Raw genomic sequence first — 20,645 nt, forward strand, 5'->3', positions numbered from 1 at the left:
GCCGTCTATCTGTTGTAGGATTGGTAAAGATCTTTTCCCAATCTGTTGGTTGCTGTTTTGTCCAATCCACAGTGTCCTTTGCCTTACAGAAGCTTTGCAGTTTTATGAGATCCCATTTGTCAATTCTTGATCTTAGAGCATAAGCCATTGGTGTTTTGTTCAGGAAAGTTTCTCCAGTGCCCATGTGTTCGAGATGCTTCCCCACTTTTTCTTCTATTAGTCTGAGTGTGTCTGGTTTGATGTGGAGGTCCTTGATCCACTTGGACTTAAGCTTTGTACAGGGTGATAAGCATGGATCGATCTGCATTCTTCTACATGCTGACCTCCAGTTGAACCAGCATCATTTGTTGAAAATGCTATCTTTCTTCCATTGGATGGTTTTGGCTCCTTTGTTAAAGAACAAGTGACCATAGGTGTGTGGGTTCATTTCTGTGTCCTGAATTCTGTTCCACTGATCTATCTGCCTGTCTCTGTACCAGTACCAAACAGTTTTTATGACTATTGCTCTGTAATACTGCTTAAAGTCAGGGATGGTGATTCTTCCAGAAGTTCTTTTATTGTGGAGTATCGTTTTCTGTAGTGAGCCATATTGGATTTGGGCCTGGATAGCTCAAAGTGGCTACGTGACTCTTGGCCACACATACTCCACGAGAGCCTCTCCCATGTATTTACGGCACAGGAAAAACAGAGCAAGTAGTAAACATCCGGTGTCTCCACTGCATGACCCCTGCTGAGCCCGGCTGATGCATGTGGAACTGACACAACTGGACCACACCTGAGTGGTGGTCAATTTACTTCTGCCTTTTGCTTCCTCAGCCTTTATCCTTGAAATTTAGGCTGGTCTTCTCGGATTTCTCCCTAATTAATTCAGGTCTCATAGTAGGTCAGGGGTTTCCCACTGTGCTTCCCAGATATTTTCTACCTGAGGAACTTGGGTATATAAGTGGTGAATAAAGCTACAGGAGTCTCTCTTCCTCTCCTGGCTAGACAAGAATAACCTGTGTGTGTGTGTGCTTCTTTCATCCCGCAGGCTTTCGCCTGATTCTCAGTACCAGGTCGGTGCTGGCACCGACAGTTTTTGCTATCCTGGGTTTTTTGTTATGCCAAATGAATTTGCAAATTTTTCTTTCTATCTCTATAAAGAATTGAGTAGGAATTTTGATGGAGATTGCATTGAATCTGTAAATTGCTTTCGATAAAATGACAATCTTTACTATTTTAATCCTGCCAATCCATGAGCATGGAAGATCTTTCCATCTTCTGAGATCTTCCTCAATTTCTTTCTTCATAGCCTTGAAGTTCTTGTCATACAGATCTTTCGCTTGCTTTGTTAAAGCCACACCAAGATATTTTATATTATTTGGGACTATTGTGGTGGGTGTCATTTCCCTAATTTCTTTCTCAGCCTATTTGTCCTTAGAGTAGAGGATGAGTTAAATTTATACCCTGACACTTTGCTGAAGTTGTTTATCAGGTTAAGTAGTTCTCTGGTAGTACTTTTGCAGTCATTTAAGTACACTATCATATCAACTGCAAATAGTGATATTTTCATTTCTTCCCTTCTAATTTGTATCCCTTTGACCTCCTTTTGTTGTCTGATTGCTTTGGTTAGGACTTCGATTACTATATTGAATAAGTAGGGAGAGAGTGGGCAGCCTTGTCTAGTCCCTGATTTTAGTGGGATTGCTTCAAGTTTCTCTCCATTTACTTTGATGTTAGCTACTGGTTTGCTTTTACTATGTTTAGAAATGGGCCTTGAATTCCTGATCTTTGCAGGACTTTTATCGTGAAGGGGTGTTGAATTTTATCAAATGCTTTCTCAGCATCTAATCATGTGATTCTCATCTTTGAGTTTGTTTTTATAGTGGATTACATTGGTGGTTTTTCGTATATTAAACCATCCCTGCATCCCTAGAATGAAGCCTACTTGATCATGATGGATGATCGTTTTGATGTGTTCTTGGATTTGGTTTGCAAGAATTTTATTGAGCATTTTTGCATCAATATTCATAAGGGAAACTGGTCTCAAGTTTTCTTTCTTTGTTGTGTCTTTGTGTGGTTTCAGTATAAGAGTAACTGTGGCTTCATAGAAGGAATGTGGTAGTGCTCTGTCTGTTTCTATTTTGTGGAATAGTTTGAAAAGTATTGGTATGAGGTCTTCTATGAAGGTCTGATAGAATTCTGCACTGAACCTATCTGGACCTGGGCTCTTTTTGATCGGGAGACTTTTAATAACTGCTTCTATTTCTTTTGGAGTTATAGGGTTGTTTAGATGGTTTATTTGTTCCTGATTTAACTTTGGTTCTTGGTATCTGTCTAGAAAATTTCCTCCATATTTTCCAGTTTTATTGAATATAGGTTTTTGTAGTAAGATCTGATGATTTTTTTAATTTCTTCAGATTCTGGTGCTATGTCTCCCTTTTCATTTCTGATTTTTTTAATTTGCATACACTCTTTGTAACCTCTGGTTAGTCTAGCTAAGCGTTTATCTATCTTATTGATTTTCTCAAAGAACCAGCTCCTGGTTTTGTTGATTCTATATATAGTCCTTTTCATTTCTACTTGGTTGATTTCAGCCCTGAGTTCAATTATTTCCTGCCTTCTATTCCTCTTGGATTTATTTACTTCTTTTTATTCGAGAGCTTTTAGTTGTGCTGTCAAGTTGCTAACATATGCTCTCTCATGTTTCTTTTGCAGGCACTCAGATCTGTGAGTTTCCATCTAAGTACCACTTTCATTATGTCCTGTAAGTTGGGAATGTTATAACTTCATTTTCATTAAATTCTAAGAAGTCTTTAATTTCCTTCTTTATTTTTTCCTTGACCAAGTTGTCATTGAGTAGAGCATTGTTCAACTTCCATGTATATGTCGGTTTTCTCTCATTATTGTTGTTACTGAAGACCAGTCTTAGTGTGTGGTGATCTGATAGGATGAATGGGTTTATTTCTATGTTCCTGTATCTGTTGAGGCCTGTTTTGTGACTGATTGTATGGTCAATTTTGGAGAAGGTTCCATGAGGTGCTGAGAAGAAGGTATATCCTTTTGATTTAGGATGGAATCTTCTATAAATATCTGTTAAATCCATTTGGTTCATAACTTCTGTTACTTTTTCCATGTCTCTGTTTAATTTCTGTTGTCCATTGATGAGAGTGGGGTATTGAAATCTCCTACTATTATTGTGTGAGGTACAATGTGTGTTTTGAGCTTTAGTAAGGTTTCCTTTATGAATGTAGGTGCCCTTGCATTTGGAGCATAGATATTTAGGATAGAGAGTTCATCTTGGTGGATTTTTTGTTTGATGAATATGAAGTGTCCTTCCTTATCATTTTTAATGACTTTTGGTTGAAAGTCAATTTTATTTGATATTAGAATCGCAATTCCATCTTCTTTCTTCAGGCTATTTGCTTGGAAAGTTGTTTTCCAGCCATTTTCTCTGAGGTCTGTCTTTGTCTCTGAGATGTGTTTCCTGCATGCAGCAAAATGCTGGGTCCTCTTTACTTATCCAGTCTGTTAGTCTATATCTTTTTATTAGGAAATTGAGTCCGTTGATTTTGAGATTATTGCTTCCTGTTATTTTCATTGTTAGAGGTGGAATTATGTTTGTTTGACTCTCTTTTGGTTTCATTACAAGGAAATTATATTCTTTCTTTCTCTACGGTGTATTTTCTCTCCTTTTGTTGGAGTTATCCATCTATTATCCTTTGTAGGGCTGGATTTATAGAAAGATATTGTGTAAATTTGGTTTTGTTATGGAATATCTTGGTTTCTCCATCTATGTTAATTCAGAGTTTTGCTGAATACAATAACTTGGGCTGGCATTTGTGTTCTCTTAGGGTCTGTATGATATTTGTCTAGGATCTTTTTGCTTTCATAGTCTCTGGTGAGAAGTCTGGTGTAATTCTTATAGGTCTGCCTTTATATGTCACTTGACCTTTTTCCCTTACCACTTTTAATATTCTTTCTTTGTTTTGTGCATTTGGTGTTTAACTATTATGTGACAGGAGGAGTTTCCCTTCTGGTCCAATCTATTTGGAGTTCTGTGGGCTTCTTGTATGTTTATGGGCATCTCTTTCTTTAGGTTATGGAAGTTTTAATTTTGTTGAATATATTTACTGGCCCTATAAGTTGGGAGTCTTCACTTTCTTCTATACCTATTATTCTTAGGTTTGAGCTTCTCATTGTATCTTGGATTTCCTGTATGTTTTGGACAAGAGCTTTTTGCGTTTTACATTATCTTTGACAGTTGTGTCGATGCTTTCTATGGTATCTTCTGCCCCTGACATTCTCTCTTCTACCTCTTGTATTCGATTTGTGAAGCTTGTATCTACAGCTTCTTGCCTCTTCCTTATGTTTTCTATATCCAGGGTTGTTTCCCTTTGTGCTTTCTTTATTGCTTCTCTTTGCATTTTCAATTCCTTCACCTGTTTGGTTGTGTTTTCCTGTAATTCTTTCAGGGATTTTTATGTTTCCTCTCTAAGGGCTTCTACTTGTTTACTTGTGTTTTCCTACATTTCTCTAAGGGAGTTCTTTATGTCTTTCTTAAAGTCCTCCATCATTATCAAAAATGTGATTTTAAATCTAAATCTTGCTTTTCTGGTGTGTTTGGATATCCAGTATTTTCTTTGCTGGGACAACTGGGCTCTGGTGATGCCAAGTAGCCTTGGTTTCTGTTGCTTAGGTTCCTGCACTTGCCTCTAGTCATTGGATTGTCTCTGGTGTTTGCTTGTCTTGTTGTTTCTGAGAGTGACTTGACCGTGCTCTAGATCTCTGTGTCAGCACTCCTGTAGAACTGTTTTCCTGTTTTCTTTCAGCCTTTTCTGAGAATAGGTGCTCTGATTTCAGGTGTGTCAACCCTCCTGGAGACTGTCTTCCAACTCTAGGTGCCAGCAGGAATCAAGGGGTCCTGCCCCTGATTTCTCCTAGGACCTTGCACCCAGTGGGCACAGTTGGCACTATGCAATTCCTTCTTGGGTCTGGACTGTGGGCAGAGCATAGTCTCCTCTAACTTCTCATGAGTGTCCACACTTTTGAGGGTCCAGCTCTCTCCCCCACAGAACTTGGGTGCAGGGCACTGTGTGGCCAATTCAGTTCAGTCCTGGGCACAGACCAAAACCACGGGTACCGGTGACTGTCTGTTCCTATATCCCAGTGTCCAGAGGCACTGTGCTGTTTCCGGGACACTGTGTGTTGGACCAGGGATGTTGGCAGAGGTGTACAGAGGTGGCAGTCTGTCCTGCAGTCTCAGGATGTCTGCACTCCTGGTTGTTCAGCTCCCTTCCTCATAGGATTTGGGTCAACATATTCATTTTTATTGAATATTTTTTTATTTACATTTCAAATGTTATCCCCTTTCCCCTCCCAACCACCCACCCCTTCGCACCACCCTGCTCTGGCATTCCCCTACACTGGGGGGTCCAGCAGTAACATATTCAATTAGGTCTCTTCCTCTAGAGAACCCTGACAAATATATAAGTCAACCAACAAGTAAACTATTGCCATCATTTTTTCTAAGCTGGGAGTCTTATACCTCATATACCAAGGAACTTGGAGAACATGAACCTTGGAGTGGGGGCTAGAAACAGAATATCTAGGCTGCTGTGCCAGATGCTCTACCTTGGGGCATATGTTACCATAAATTTTAATGGCGTTTCAGGTGTCAGTGGGAGATATAGACTTTGGCAAGTCCCCATAAGTAGATTATAGAAGAAGCCTATAGGACTTTGGAAAAAGGCTCTACTATTATCTTCAGATAACACTCTTGATATGCTTGGGTGTTAGTAGAAACTGAATGCTTAACAATGGACCACCGAGTTGTCATCTGAGCTGATGTACACGTAAATAGCTGGGTGTTACCTGATCTGAGAAGCCATAAACTTGTATTTCACAGCAGCAATCCATCATCAAATGAAAGTAGTATATATGTAACTAGACCCAATCTTGTCCTGAAGAAAGTTACATGAAGAAATCCCCAATATGTGGCACTATATAACTAGAAATCTCTTGATGTTGCCATGTCCTTTGATTAAGGTCAGTGACAGTTTATAACAACCCATCCTGGCATAAAACTAATGGCCCAAAGTCTTTAGAAATAGATACAGGTCATCTCTCCCGGCAAATAACCAAGTCCTTCAGGATGCTTCATGGTAGTAGAGGAAATACAGAATAGATAGTAAAGGAAGATAGTTATAGTTACCAGCTAAGGCCATGTGACCAGTTAAAGAAACAATGAGTGTAATTAATAGGAGTGTCTCTGTACTGGTTTGTTAAGAATATTCACGTAACGTCTGTTGGAGGTAGCAGTGTAGTGCATGCCTTTAATCCCAGCACTAGGGAGGTATCTCTATGAGTTTGAGACCAGCATGGTCTACAAAGCAAGTTCCAGAACAGCTAGAGCTACATAAATATACACATATATTAAGCAGCTATTTGTTTTCTTTCTACTACTTTTAAAACATGTAATATAGCAACAATTGAGATATTATCAGTATTAAATGTTACAAATCTATATTATCATTTCTAACTTATGGAATATTGAAAGATTAAGCCTTTATCAAGAAACTTTGACATCTATTCTGGAAGAATATAATGTTTTCAGTTGTACATGGGGTAGTTATATCATGTCAAACACAATTATGACATTATTCTTTTCATTTTGAAACAAAGCATAACATAAGGAAATCCAATTTTGGATCAAGATGACAAAGGATAAATTTGTGATAATTAACCTTGATTGTCAACTTGACTAGTCCTAGAAGCTATTATAAGGCATGCCTCTGGGCAAGTCTATGTGGACATTTCCAGGAGGAGTCTAACCAAAGAGTAGATCATACCTTCCAGCAGCAGTCCGGACACAAGGAAGTCCAAGTTTAAAACAATGCTCCTTGTTTGCCTGCCTTCAAATTTCTTCAATTTCTAGTGCAGAAGTACCAGGAGTGAGCCTTAATGGCTCCTTCAAGTTTTGTAGTTCAAGTTCTGTTTGGAAAAGATTACTTTTACCCATTTATGATGTAATTCTAAGACATTGGTAAGTACATTAAACTCTTCCTCATACATTTAAAGCTCCTTTCAACTCTGAATCATTCACCTGTAATGTAACATAGTTCCACATCTATAGAACATTATCCCTTTGTATGCCATTTTGTGTGCTTTCAAAATGTCAGGGTTTCAGGAGTATGTCAAGTATGTCACTGGGCATTTGTGTTTGAGTATGAAAAATCTGAAAGCTAGAGAACAACAGGTGTTCTCAGGAGCCATACAACTCATTTTTTTTTTTGAAGCATGGTCTCTCACTTGACATAGATCTCCCTGATTAATCATGTCTGGCTGTCAGGGATACCCAGGGAAACAACTGTCTCTGCTTTCCTCACATTGGAATTATGAATCGGCATTAGCATACAGAGATTATTTTTTTAATGTTGACTGTGGAGACCAACTCGGTTCCTGTGTATGCAAGGCAAGCACTTTACCATTTGAGTCTTCTCTTCTGTGTGTGGTTAGAACCTTGTACATAAAGTATCTGTAATTTAAAACATTTAAGACTTCATATAGTGGGGCACAGACATAACATTTTATTGGCAACAGAACATCTTTCTCCAGGGTTGTTCAGTAGTTTTTAATAAAGTTATATTGAATTTTTGTAGTGAAACTTAAAACCAAGTGAAATTTTCTTGATGTGGGGTTTATTTCCAGAGGCTTGAGGGTTCTCTATAAACTCCAAATCCATGTGTGGTTCATAGAAAATGCTGGTATGATTCAATCAGCTTTGGAAAACTTAGATAAAATTTCAAGCAATTAGGAACAAAAGAATAAATGTACTTCATTTACTTTAGACCAAATTCTGTGGGTTTTGAATTTAGAACTGAACAATTGTGGTTTAAGTTCTACTCACAGGAAAAACATGACTTCCTGATAGAAAGAAAAAACTTGAAGAAAACAATTTTACTTTGGAAAAATACAAAAATGGTTTATACATGGGCTCTAGAACCCAAGTCCACTGGCCAAAAAGTCATCTGAGAGGAATTTGAAGAAACTGAGTAACAGGGTGTGCTACAGCCAGTTGTTACTTTCTATTAAAGAGAACTGCCACAATATAGAGAGGTGAGGAAATAATCTTCATAGGGAAGACAATGGAAACCTCAGTCATGTTGCTGAATTCAAAATGTATTAAAAAAAAAACAAGTACAGAAGGCCTTATAGAAGCAAGGAATTGGTACATTGGCTAAATTCAGCTGAGCACATTCCAAGTAAGGAGCTTCTAAGAGTCCAGTAATAGAATCATTCTTCTATCACTTCAGAAGCAGGAAATCTGCAATGTGGTGTTAAGGGCTGAACCCAAGAATTGACACTAGGCTAATCCCCCATAGGCTAATTTTTCACTCAAACAACTACCAAGAAGTGGGCTAATTCACATGGCTGAAGAACACTCTGGTGGTTATATTTTTGAACTTAGGTTTTTTTCTTTCTGGCATTTCATAAATTTTGATTGGACTATTTCATGGAAGAAGTAAATCTGTAAGAAGTACACATTTAAAAAAAAACATTAACTGGCAAATTAAAAGGAAAAAGCTTCCACTCACACAAAGAGTATGGAAATGAGGAGTGGGTCCTGAATCCATGAGGATGTAGTAAAAGGAGCAGCTAAGCTTCAGACCAGGGGTAGATGAAGAGGGAGATTTGGAAATCAGATTTCCATTGTGGCTCATGTAAAGATTTGGATATCCTCCCCCTCCTAAAGAAACAGATTTTGATACTAAGGATAGAAATATGGGTAAAACTTCTAAAACAGATTGCTAAATCTAAGATATTTGAAATCAGTTCTGCTACTTAAAATATAGCCAGATTCCTCTCTCACAAGAGACAGAGTAGAAAACAAGGCATTTCTAAAGATGAGTTTTGTCCTAACCAGGTCTGAAGTTCCATGGGATGTCATTGGAACCAATCCAGCATCATTCTACAGCCAGTGCATATGGTTTTCAAATAAAACTGGACTGAGTTAAAAGTTGAGGTGGGAGCCAGAAGAACCCTGAAAACAGGTGAAATTTAGTGAAGCCAGCTAATTTTAGTTAATCTTTAAGACCCCTGCTCTCCCACTACTACCCCATGGAGCCCTGTTTGGAGGTGCAGCCAAGGTACTGAAGGTTTGTTCTCCATTTGGGCTTTCTTAAGTATATTTCTGTGCAAATACCCAGGGAAACAAAATGTCATGTTTCCTGCAACTTTGGTTACCTTCAGAAAAGACCCAGACTTAACCCACATCTATAAAAAGTGTTGGAAAATGTTTACAAACCTTTTCCAGCTGATTGATTTGTAAGTAAATTGAGGAAGAAGTTTGGTTTTTTGTTTAGTTTTGTTTTTAGTTTTAAATGTCACTCCAAGTCCGTGAATTCTTGGTTCATAATTCAACTAGCTAGGTTGAAAAGCTCACAGCACCCAAAAAAAAGATTCCAAGTAGAAAGTAACTGAAATAAAAGGTAGACAGAATTGTTGAAAATTCTCCTTTTGAATAACTGAAACTCATAAAAAGAGACCAAAATTCCAAAGAGAAAACTTGTGAAATTCCATAGGTTATACAGGACAATCAAACCTCCAGCCTGCTGTCTGGTAAAATTTCTGGGCAAAATTTTTATCTCATTTATTCTCAATTATATTCACTCTATGATTCCCATATAATTCCTATATAATATTCATTTTAATAATTTATTTCGTGTAATTATCTGAACCCATCACAGAAACAGCATATTAAGAAATACTGTAAAATCTGCCAATGGGAAGAAAAGAACAATACATTTCACTGAGCTTCTAGCATGCTTCTATATCTCCATCAGAGAGCCCAGTCCACCTAATTCAGCTTCTTTGTATGTCTGTGTCCTCATGTGTATGTCTTTTCTTTATTCTCTCACCACCTCAGTGAGGTCTATCCTTAAGGCCAAGCAAAGACCAGGCAACCAACATACATTCTGTGCTCTTGTTCTACACCTTCTGTGGTTGTAGGCTTTACCATTTAACCATGGGCCTGAGGCTTTGGGGTGGTTGACATGATTGTACCCTCATCAATCATCAACCACGACACACACACATACACACACACACACACACACACACACACACACACACACACGCACACACACACTGAGGACTTATCACACTCAGGGCTCCCTGAATCCCACCCCACACAGTGTATATTTTACCTAGAGCAAAGTGTATATTTTAGTTCTAGAGACTCAAATATACTTGTTGAAAAATCATTTGTATTTTGTCAATTTATAATGTCCTTAAATTTTATAATGTCCTTGAATTTTATTCTTAGACTACCAAAATAACCAAATGTACTGAAATATTTCTACTTTGTGTTAGTTCCATAGAATGGGTACTTTGTTCTTAAAACACTCTCTTAAAATTACTTTTATATAAGCTTCCTAAGTAGAAGCCTAGTATGTTTAGGTAAGAAATTTAAAATGAAAAAACACTACAATCCATTCATTTTTTTAAAAAAAAACAAGTAGATAGAGTGGGAACGCTGGGAGGTGGCAGTCTGGAATCTAAGGGACAGGGAGACACGAGGATGAGATGGGGCCAGTAGGTGGCAGGAGGGGGCTCGGCTGGAGCTGGCTGGAGGTCCAGGCCCCCACCCACCCCCTACACCCCTACACACCCCCACCCCTGTCCTAGCTTGCCCACCCTGGCCGCAGAGGAGAAAAAGGAGGATGATATCCTGATACACTTGGAAGGCCATGCCACAGAGTGTGGATGCCACAGAGCATGGAGCTGAAAGGACTAACAAAGTACACTCTTACCCACCATCACCTTCCAGAGCAGCTGGATGGCACTTTCTCTACATCAACTGGCACTGGAAATCCGTATTCTGCTTTTCCAAGCTAGACAGAAGGCAGCTCAAGCTTCTCTTGGGGAAATAGTGAACTTGACCAGAATGCCACTGAGAAAGTCCAGGCCATGTTCATGGGCCATTGATGAGCTCCTGTATGAAGGAAGCTAAGCATGCACACAGAGAGCCTGCAGAAAGAGTGTCAGCAGTGGGTATCCAGTTCCCCTCACCTCAGGATCCTGGGCATGAAGATAATCACTCCAAGTGAAGGCTATGGATTATACCCTAGATCCCCTTCTGCTGTGTCAGCTTTACATGAAGCAACCTTGTCTCAAGAAAGAGAGTCTACCATATTTGGTATAAGGAGAAAGAAGTTACATTTTCATCTTCTTATAAAGCATCTCCCACCATCAAAGCCTCTGCTCATCTGCTGTTAGAGGAGAGGAGGCAGATTGTATAATCTTTTCTGAAGGAATAATCGAGGAATACTTTGAATGACCTTTTTTTTTTTTAACCGCACAGATATGGAAGAAGGATTTCATGGAAACAAATCAGAAGCAGCTACAGAGAAACAGAAGTTAGGGTACCCTCCCATTGCACCATTTTACTGCATGAAAGAGGATGTTCTTGCTTATGTGTTTGACAATGTGTGGAACAAGGTTGTGGGCTGTATGGAGCAGTTGACACATAGTCACTGGGAGGGATGTGCCTCTGATGATGAGAGTAACAGTGAAATTATCAGACTAGATTCAGGAAGTCCCTATGTGCTGAACGAACAGACCCTTTGGTCTTATTCAAGTGCAGCAGTATGAGGTGCTGTCAATCACCTCAAATCCAATGTGTTTCTGTCAAGCAAGTAGTCATCAACTGAACATGAATGGTCTCTTGATTCATGGGATGTCTCTACAGCCAAGGAATTCTCTCTGATGGATAAGCTCCTAGATCTTGATGACAAGCTACTCACGAGGCCTGGGTCCAATTCCATCCTTTCAAACCACAATTGGCCAAACCAAGCCATGGAGCTCAATATGTCATCTTTGTCATATACAAAGTGATCTGCCAGGAGGCGCAATCCCCCACCACATACCCTTCATCCGATCAGCACAAGCCACGCACATGCTGGAACACCATGGTCTGCAGAAGAAGTCCTCAGAGGACCCTGGGTTCCAGTGACAGCAGATACACTCTCTTCTCTCTCACCAATGACCTTGAATCAGAACAATCTGTTGCCACCTATCGGAACAGCTGAAGTAGAACACCTGAGCACCATGGGGGCTACAAAAGCCAACAAAATCCCATGGTGACTCCACCTGAGCCCAAAGTACAATGGTGTACGAGCCTAGCCAGCAGCCCCAGGAGAGGCTCCTTTTGCCTGTCTTCTCTAGACCCAACACAACTCAGTCATTTTTGCCAGACACACTGTACATGTCTGTACAGCTCATGTACATCTTAGTATCCTCATCAGGCCTGACCTGGCAGGGGTTCTGCAGGTCCTCAGTCACATGGGTCTACAAAACCTCAAAGCAGAGGTGATACCCATCTCTAGAACTAGGCAGTTACCACAGGGCAAGTGAGAACCTGCAAGGTTGCAGCTGACTTGGGAACACATGGAGGCTTTCACGTACCATCACTCAGGCACCAGATGACGCAAAGCTCCTACAAACAGCAGTGTGGTCCATTAACAGCTATCTTGGAACACATGTCTGAGAAACACTACAGAGTATCTGCCAAAGACAGCATGGGTAACTGTTCTGTGTACAGTTACTGTCTTCTTTCAGCTTTAGTTAACCCATTCCATGGAGCACTAAAGGTTGTACCCAAAAATGTAACAATAAAAAAACCACCCCAAATCACTATTCACTTTGTCTGTAACGAATCACCTGTTCAGTTCTTGTACAATTCAGTGAGATTGCCTACACATAAATGATTCAGATCAGTGGGTTCAGAATATTTCTGCTTATATTAATTTCTGGAGAACTGCACTCAGTTTTAACATATTTTTAGGAGAAAGTGCTGCCAACAATCTGAGATATTCATCAAATAAATGTCATTCCTAAACTTTAAATAAAAGAACCATGAATAATTTTAAATCATGTGGATAAAGTTTGCAGTAATGTTTTCAAGGACTTGGGGGATCACAGTTTCGGTTATGCCTCCCGGCAACAGTGAAAACCTATGTTGAGTGGCAAACTACCTTTCCTCCTTTTTAAGATAATCCATCTGTACTAGTTACTTTCTCATGCCTGTAGCAAAATATTGGACAAAATCAACTTTAGGGAAGAAGGGATAACGTTTCCTTAAAGTTTGAGGGAACAGGATCCATCATGGTGGAAAGGTCTGTTAAGAGGAGCATGAAGCCCCTGAAGGCAGACCCTCAGCCATGTACCTAAAGGTGCACTTCTCTGGTGTCCTGTGTGTTCCTTAATGCAATTGTGCTATAATCAAGGATTCCCATCAAAGTATCTGTAAAAATACGATTAGGAAATAAAATACTAGTCGATAAATCATCTCAGTACAATTCTCCTACTCCATGGCTCTCCAAAAATATCCTAACTAACTGATGCTGATGTCTTTGTTGGCCTTTGCCTCAGGTGAACCCGAAATTTGTTTTATAAAATAAAATAAAATTGTCACCTCACAAACTGGGACTGAAACAAGGCTTTTCCTGCTCTAGTCCAATTTTCTCATAGTTCTGTCTCTTGCTCTGGCTCCATTCAAAACTGATCATCAACCATAGATGAATATGAGCAGTATTCCAAGGTTCAAAATCCAAACTGGCTGATAAAGGTTCCAAGATACAGCAACTGGGCCATTTCTGTTTGAAGTGATGCCCCTTCGTGTTCTGTTCCACTGAAGCAGGTCTATATCTCTTTAGAATCTATCTTCTCTATTGACATCTCTCTTTTCAGGTGAGTAGAGTACTTGTCACTTCCATCTATCCAGATCCAATTACACTGTCATCAAACAATGAACTTGACATTCACCAGAATATGAAACTGATCAAGGTCCTTGCTCTGTTAAGATAGTCCTAAGGCAATTTCTTCCCCATATAAAAATAATAAAAACTGCTTTCAATCATTTGTACTTGTAGAGATTGAAAGTTAATGTCTGCATCTGAAATGCCAAACACTCTGTTAAGTTTCAAAAAAGATATTAAACTTTGCTGTTGCTATGGTTCCTACTCACTGGCAACTTGGCTGGATTTAAAAATCACTTAAATGATACACCTGTGAGTATGTCTAGAACACTTTAACTGAGGCTGCAAGGCCTACCCTATTATAAGACCTGTCCTATTGTAGGTGGCAGTATGCTGTAGGCTAACCAAATAAAAGGTACAGAGAAGAAGGACTGATCAGTAGGAACAGTGGTTAAGACCTGTTAACATGAGAGGAGACTTTTTTGTTTATTGCTTGTTTATCTATTTTGTGGGTGGAGGCAAGTGAGAATCAGGACTCAAACTCAGGTCTTAAAGGGCTTAGAAGCAGGTTCTTTTGTCCACTGAGCCATCTCCCCGACCCAGACTTTATGTGTGAACCATGAACCAAAATCAGTATTTCCTTTCCATGAGTTGCTCTATATCAAGTATTGGAGAGCAGCAATGAAAAAGCAAGACATGAATTTGCATAACAGATACAATTAGATCTCCTACATGGTTAAATTTAGCATAATAATACAGTTATCATCAACCACAAACCACCAGATTTCACGATGTCTCAACAGAGAAAGTGAACAAAGAACAATTACCTCTGTATTTTATTAAGTTTTTGAGCAACAAATCTAATCTTTCAAACTCCTCTGAGGATTCTAGTGGTTTCTGGATTACCATCTGGACTGTGAGATCAAGAGACACCTTAGCAATTTCAGTGGTTTTTACTTTGCCATCTATACCATGATGAGATGAGGGCTTAGTTCTCAAAACTTCTGATCAATTCTCTTTTCTTGATGTACACTATTACTTGGAGAGAAAAATGGTACCCTTGTCCTTGGACCCCTTTGAAACCTCAATTTAATAACAGATTGCTCTAGTTTCCAGTCACAAGCTCCTCTATGTGGCAGTAGAACCAAGAGGACAGGAGGTACCATCTCAAATCTGTAACCCTAGTAGCAGATGTATTCCCTTCACTGTTAACACTGAGCCCAGTTCTACAGTCTATATATGAGTCTTTTCAGTCTTTTCTGTCCAGAGTGAAGCATGCTGCTAGTATGCATTTGTAAAAATCCAAAAGTATCCAAGAGAAAGCTGGCTGTGTCAACATGCTATGAGTTTGGATTGGCAGATTGAGATGTATGCCCTTTGGTAAAAAAGAAGAGTAGCTTCAGACCAGAGCTTTCAAGTGTACACTTACCTCAAGTATGGTAAAGTAAGGGTGGACCTACCCAAGTGACCTTTGGGGAAAAAAGGAGATGCTCCGGACCCTTGTGCTGAAACTGCAAGGATGTTGGTTTTGTATGGGGATTTGGTTTTGTTTTTCCAAAGAACATAATCTCCCTTCAGGTAACTTAATCTTGGTTGCAGACTTTTACTCTAAAGACTAAGTGGAAGATCATAATTTCCTATTATAAAAGCTGTTATCTGTTTCTCCTCATGTGCTCTGGCTTTTCTTGTTTTTTTTTTTTTTTGTCCAAGTTTATGAGAGATACCCTGACAGGCTGCCAATACACTGCTCATGCAAAACACATGACATATATTAGCTGTTATACCATAGGTTAACTTCCAAACACTTCTCTTCATGTTATTAATTGTATTGCTGCCATCTGACCTAGTCGTGTTTAAACTCTTTAGGAACTGATACTAATTTGAGAACACTAGTACTAGTTTGATGACAGTATCTTCCACAGTTGAGCCTGGCCTAATGGAATAGACACCACTAAACTTCTCAACCCTTCCCTTGTAGATATTGCTTTGCATCCAAGAAAGCAAGCAGTGTGCCTTGGCTGCAAGGAGGGGCTTTTCCTGAATGTTTTGGATGGTTTTATGTCAGCTTAACACAAGCTAAAGCCATCTGAGGGGGGAGCCTTAATTAAGAAAATACCTCCTTAAGATCAGGAGCAAAAACCATCCAGTGGAAATAAGAGCATTTTGAACAAATGGTGCTGGTTCAACTTGAGGTCAGCATGTAGAAGAAGGCAAATCAATCCACTCTTACTACTCTGTACAAAGCTCAAGTATAAGTAGATCAAGGACCTACACATAAAACCAGATACATTGAAACTAATAGAAGAGAAACTGGAGAAAAACCTCAAACACATGGGCACAAGGGAAAATTTCCTGAACAGAATGCCAATGGCTTATGCTCTAAGAACAAGAATCAACATATGGGACCTCATAAAATTGCAAAGTTTTGTAAAGCAAAGGACACTGTCATTAGGAGAAAATGGCAACCAACAGATTGGGAAAAGATCTTTACCAATCCTACATCTGATAGAGGGCTAATAGCCAATATATACAAAGAACTTAAGAAGTTAGATTCCAGAGAATCAAATAACCCTATTTTTAAAAAAAAAGGGGGCTCTAATGATAAACAAAGAATTCTCAGCTGAGGAATATCGAATGGCCAAGAGGCACCTAAAGAAATATTCAACGTCCTTAGTCATCAGGGAACTGCAAATCAAAACAACCTTAAGATTCCACCTCACACAAGGCAGAATGGCTAAGATAAAAAACTCAAGTGACAACAGATGCTGGCAAGGATGTGGAGAAAGAGGAAGACTCCTCCACTGTTGGTGGGACTGCAAACTGGCACTCTAGAAATCAGCAGTTCTTTAGAAAATTGAACATAGGACCTGAGGACCCAGCTATACCACTCCTGGGCATATACCAAATAGATGCTCCAACATATAACAAGGACACATGCTCCACTATGTTAATAGAAGCCTTATTTCTAATAACCAGAAGCTGGAAAGAACCCAGAGGTCCTTCAACAGAGGAATGGATACAGAAAACATGGCACATTTATGAAGTACTACTCAGCTATTAAAAACAATGACTACATGAAATTCTTAGGCAAATGGATGGAATTATAAAATATCATCCCGAGTGAGGAAAGCCAATCACAGATAAACATACATGGTATGCACTCACTGATAAGTAGATATTAGCCCAAAAGACCCAAGATACAATTTACAAACCACATGAAACTCAAGAAGAAAGACCAAAGTTTTCATGCTTCAGTCATTTTTAGAAGGGGGAACAAAATACTCACAGGAGGAAATACGGAGACAAAATGTGGAGCAAAGATAGAAGGAAATGCCATCTAGAGACTGCTCTACCTGGGATATCCATCCCATATACAGACTCCAAATCTAGACAATATTGTAGATGCCAAAAAGTGCTTGCATTCAGGAGCTTAATATAGCTGTCTCCTTGAGAGGCTCTGCCAGAGCCTGACAAATACAGAGGTGGATACTCACAGCCAACCATTGGACTGAGAACAGGGTTCCTAATGGAGGAGTTACAGAAAGGACTGAAGGAGCTGAAGGGATTTGCAACCCCATAAGAAGAACAACCATATCAACAACCAGACACCCCCCCCAAAGCTCCCAAGGACTAAATTACCATCCCAAGAATACTCAGGCTATGGCTTTATCCGCATATGTAGCAGAGGATGGGCTTGTTGGACATCAATGGGAGAAGAGGCCCTTGGTCCTATCAAGACTTGATGCCCCAGTGTAGGGGAATGTCAGGGCAGTGAGGTGGGAGGGAGTGGGTGGGTAGGTGAGGGAGCACCATCATTGAAGCAGGGGGAGGGGTGATGAGATAGCAGGTTTCTGGAGGGGGAATTGGGAAAGGGGACAACATTTAAAATGAAAATTAAAAAATCCAATAAATGAATGTAAAAAACAGAAATGATCAGGCTGTAAGCATGCTGGGAGGGCATTAATTAGCGATTGATGGAAGAGGGGCCCCACTCGTTCTGGGTGGTACCATCTGTGGCCTGCTAGCCCTGGGTTTACAAAGAAACAGGCCGATAAAGCCACGAGGAACAAGCCAGTAAATATCACCCCTCCATGGCCTCTGCATCAGCTTCTGCCTCCAGATTTCTGCCTTACTTGTGTTCCTGCCCTGGCTTCCCTTGAGGATGAACAGTGACATGGAGGTGTAAGCCCAAGTCACAGCAACTAGGGCACTGGACTTTGGAGTGTATTCAAGTATTTCCTATCTCATGTATTAGGACTGGCCTTAATCTTTTCATTTTGGATACTGTCTAGTCTTAGAGCTTGACGTGGACCCAACAGGTACACTTACAAAAACCAGAAGCTGCATCTGTGGAAATGCCCTGGAGTCCCACGGTCAGTTCAGTCCCAAGAGAGTGACCAGGCAGTCAGTTCAGTCCCATTGACAAGCACAACTTTTAACCATCATTAGCAATTTGTTAAAATGGTGTTGACAAATTTATTAGGGGTAACCATTACTCAACAGATACAGAACAGGTTCAGAGTTCTGAGACACTAATGGGTTATCACTGGATTTGAGTCCATATGTGAGTTCATTGTCCCTCTCACATAATGTATTTAAATTTCTGTCAGTCCCAAAACACACACACACACACACACACACACACACACACACACACACACACACACACACGCAATGTTCATGAAGGATATTTAGGCTCTGATTTCTTCTCTTATTCATTTTTTCTTGGTTTTGACGTCACAGTCACTTTGGTCTTAGAAAACACTTTTGGAGGCATCTCGCTCTGTCTTCTGAAAAGTGCATGTAGAGCTTTGATTACTTCCTGAACATATGAAGAAATCATCAATGACTATACCTGGGCCTTGAGTGTTGTTTGAAGAAAAAAATATTACTATGAATTAAATTTCTTTATATATACAATTGGAAATTGCAAAATAAGTCAGATTTAAAAAACCTAAACTTAAAATTGGGATGTGTGACTTTTATAATGTATTTGATTGTAGGTCATGGAACTAGAAAATGTATCCTGCAATTAAATCTTAGATATGGGAAATAGACAGTATAGTGGGGGCAGAGGAAGGTCCAGTCAGAAAAGTGCCTGCCTGGCAAGCATGACAGCCTGCATTTGATCACTGTGGTAGCTTCAGGGAGATATCCTCCTATTCTCAGGTATCTAAGTGCCCGGTCTCCTATTGTAACATGGTATGGGTAGGTTTCAGAGGTGGCATTGCTGGAGGAAGTATGTGAACAAGGAAAGACTTTGAAGTCATTTTTATAATGCAGCCTCTTCTGATTTTAATTGTACTAATGAAAGTGTTTCATGATATGCACTCATTGAGAAGTGGATATTAGCCCAAATGCTCGAATTACCCTAGATGCACAGAACACATGAAACTCAAGAAGGATGACCAACATGTGGAGGCTTTACTCCTTTAAAGGGGGGACAAGAATACCTTTGGCAGGGAATAGGGAGGCAAAGTTTAGAACAGAGGCAGAAGGAACACCCATTCAGAGCCAGCCCCACATGTGGCCCAAACATATACAGCCACCAAACTAGATAAGATGGATAAAGCAAAGAAGTGCAGGCTGACAGCAACCAGATGTAGATCTCTCCTGAGAGTCACAGCCAGAATACAGCAAATACATAGGCAAATGCCAGCAGCAAACCACTGAACTGAGAACAGGACTCCCGTTGAAGGAATCAGAGAAAGGACTGGAAGAGCTTGAAGGGGCTGGAGACCCCATATGAACAACAATGCCAAGCAACCAGAGCTTCCAGGAACTAAGCCACTACCCAAAGACTATACATGGACTGACCCTGGGCTCCAACCTCATAGGTAGCAATGAATAGCCTAGTAAGAGCACCAGTGGAAGGGGAAGCCCTTGATCCTGCTAAGACTGAACCCCCAGTGAACTAGATTGTTGGGGGGAGGGCGGCAAGGGGGGGAGGATGGGGAGGGGAACACCCGTGTAGAAGGGGAGGGGGGAGGGGGATGTTGGCCTGGAAACCGGGAAAGGGAATAACAATCGAAATGTAAATAAGAAATACTCAAGTTAATAAAGATGAAAAAAAAAGAAAGTGTTTGTTTTATGAACAAAGTCAACAAATGTAAAATGCCTGCAAATGTCATATGCTTATTAGCATAGTGATGGTTTAATAACTGTATGGATAACTATTGACTACCAAATTGTTAAATTCAAAATATAATCTAATCTCATATAAAACTATACGGATACACACTGGCCACCTCTACAGACACTGAAAATTACTTGATTGGGGATGGAAGTGTACATGTGGCTTTTCTCTTAGCATGGAAACCCAAAAGTTTACATTATATTTCACTCACAACTTCACATTTTCATGCATACATCTGGCTTCTTGCACTGTGAGTTTAACAACATTGTAGTGCTGTTGTTTAGGTAATGGGTAAAGCACATACAACCCTTTGATGTGGTTTCTCACAAGGCAGCTATGGTTAAGATAACCCTCTACTTGCACAGGAGTAGATCACTGCCCATTCCATATGTGTTTTGTCTCCAGACTGACTTGGCTTTGCTGTCTCGATCAAGGAGTCTGTTCTACTTCACTCCCTCTATCTTCTCACCCATTCTTCAGTTCTCCAACCTCAGAACCCATGCTTCGGCTTTCTTAGATGTGTTCACTCTCCAGTGAGCTCTTCCTCTCCATCTTGCTCCATTTTCATAATGTAACAGGTAAGTAAAACAAACCACTATCCTTGTGCCCTATTGACTTTGCTCAATTGCCTTAGAGCCCACTGTCTTACCTTCTAAAACAACTGTTTGGTAGCATTCGGGAAGCAAGATATTCTGTTGTTAGTGCAGAAAGCAAAATAAATGAGCCAACATTTGATATAAATAATATGCAACTTAAATTTAGCACTATTT

The 20,645-nt window shown here is 39.9% G+C and overlaps 1 pseudogene; it reads left to right on the forward strand.

Moving 5' to 3' along the window:
- Positions 1-10,703: 10,703 nt before the first annotated feature.
- Positions 10,704-20,484, forward strand: LOC134487105 (primary cilium assembly protein FAM149B1-like; annotated as a pseudogene).
- Positions 20,485-20,645: the final 161 nt, after the last annotated feature.

This window comes from Rattus norvegicus, chromosome 5 (assembly GCF_036323735.1).
Source record: "Rattus norvegicus strain BN/NHsdMcwi chromosome 5, GRCr8, whole genome shotgun sequence".
NCBI classification, from domain to species: Eukaryota; Metazoa; Chordata; class Mammalia; order Rodentia; family Muridae; genus Rattus; species Rattus norvegicus.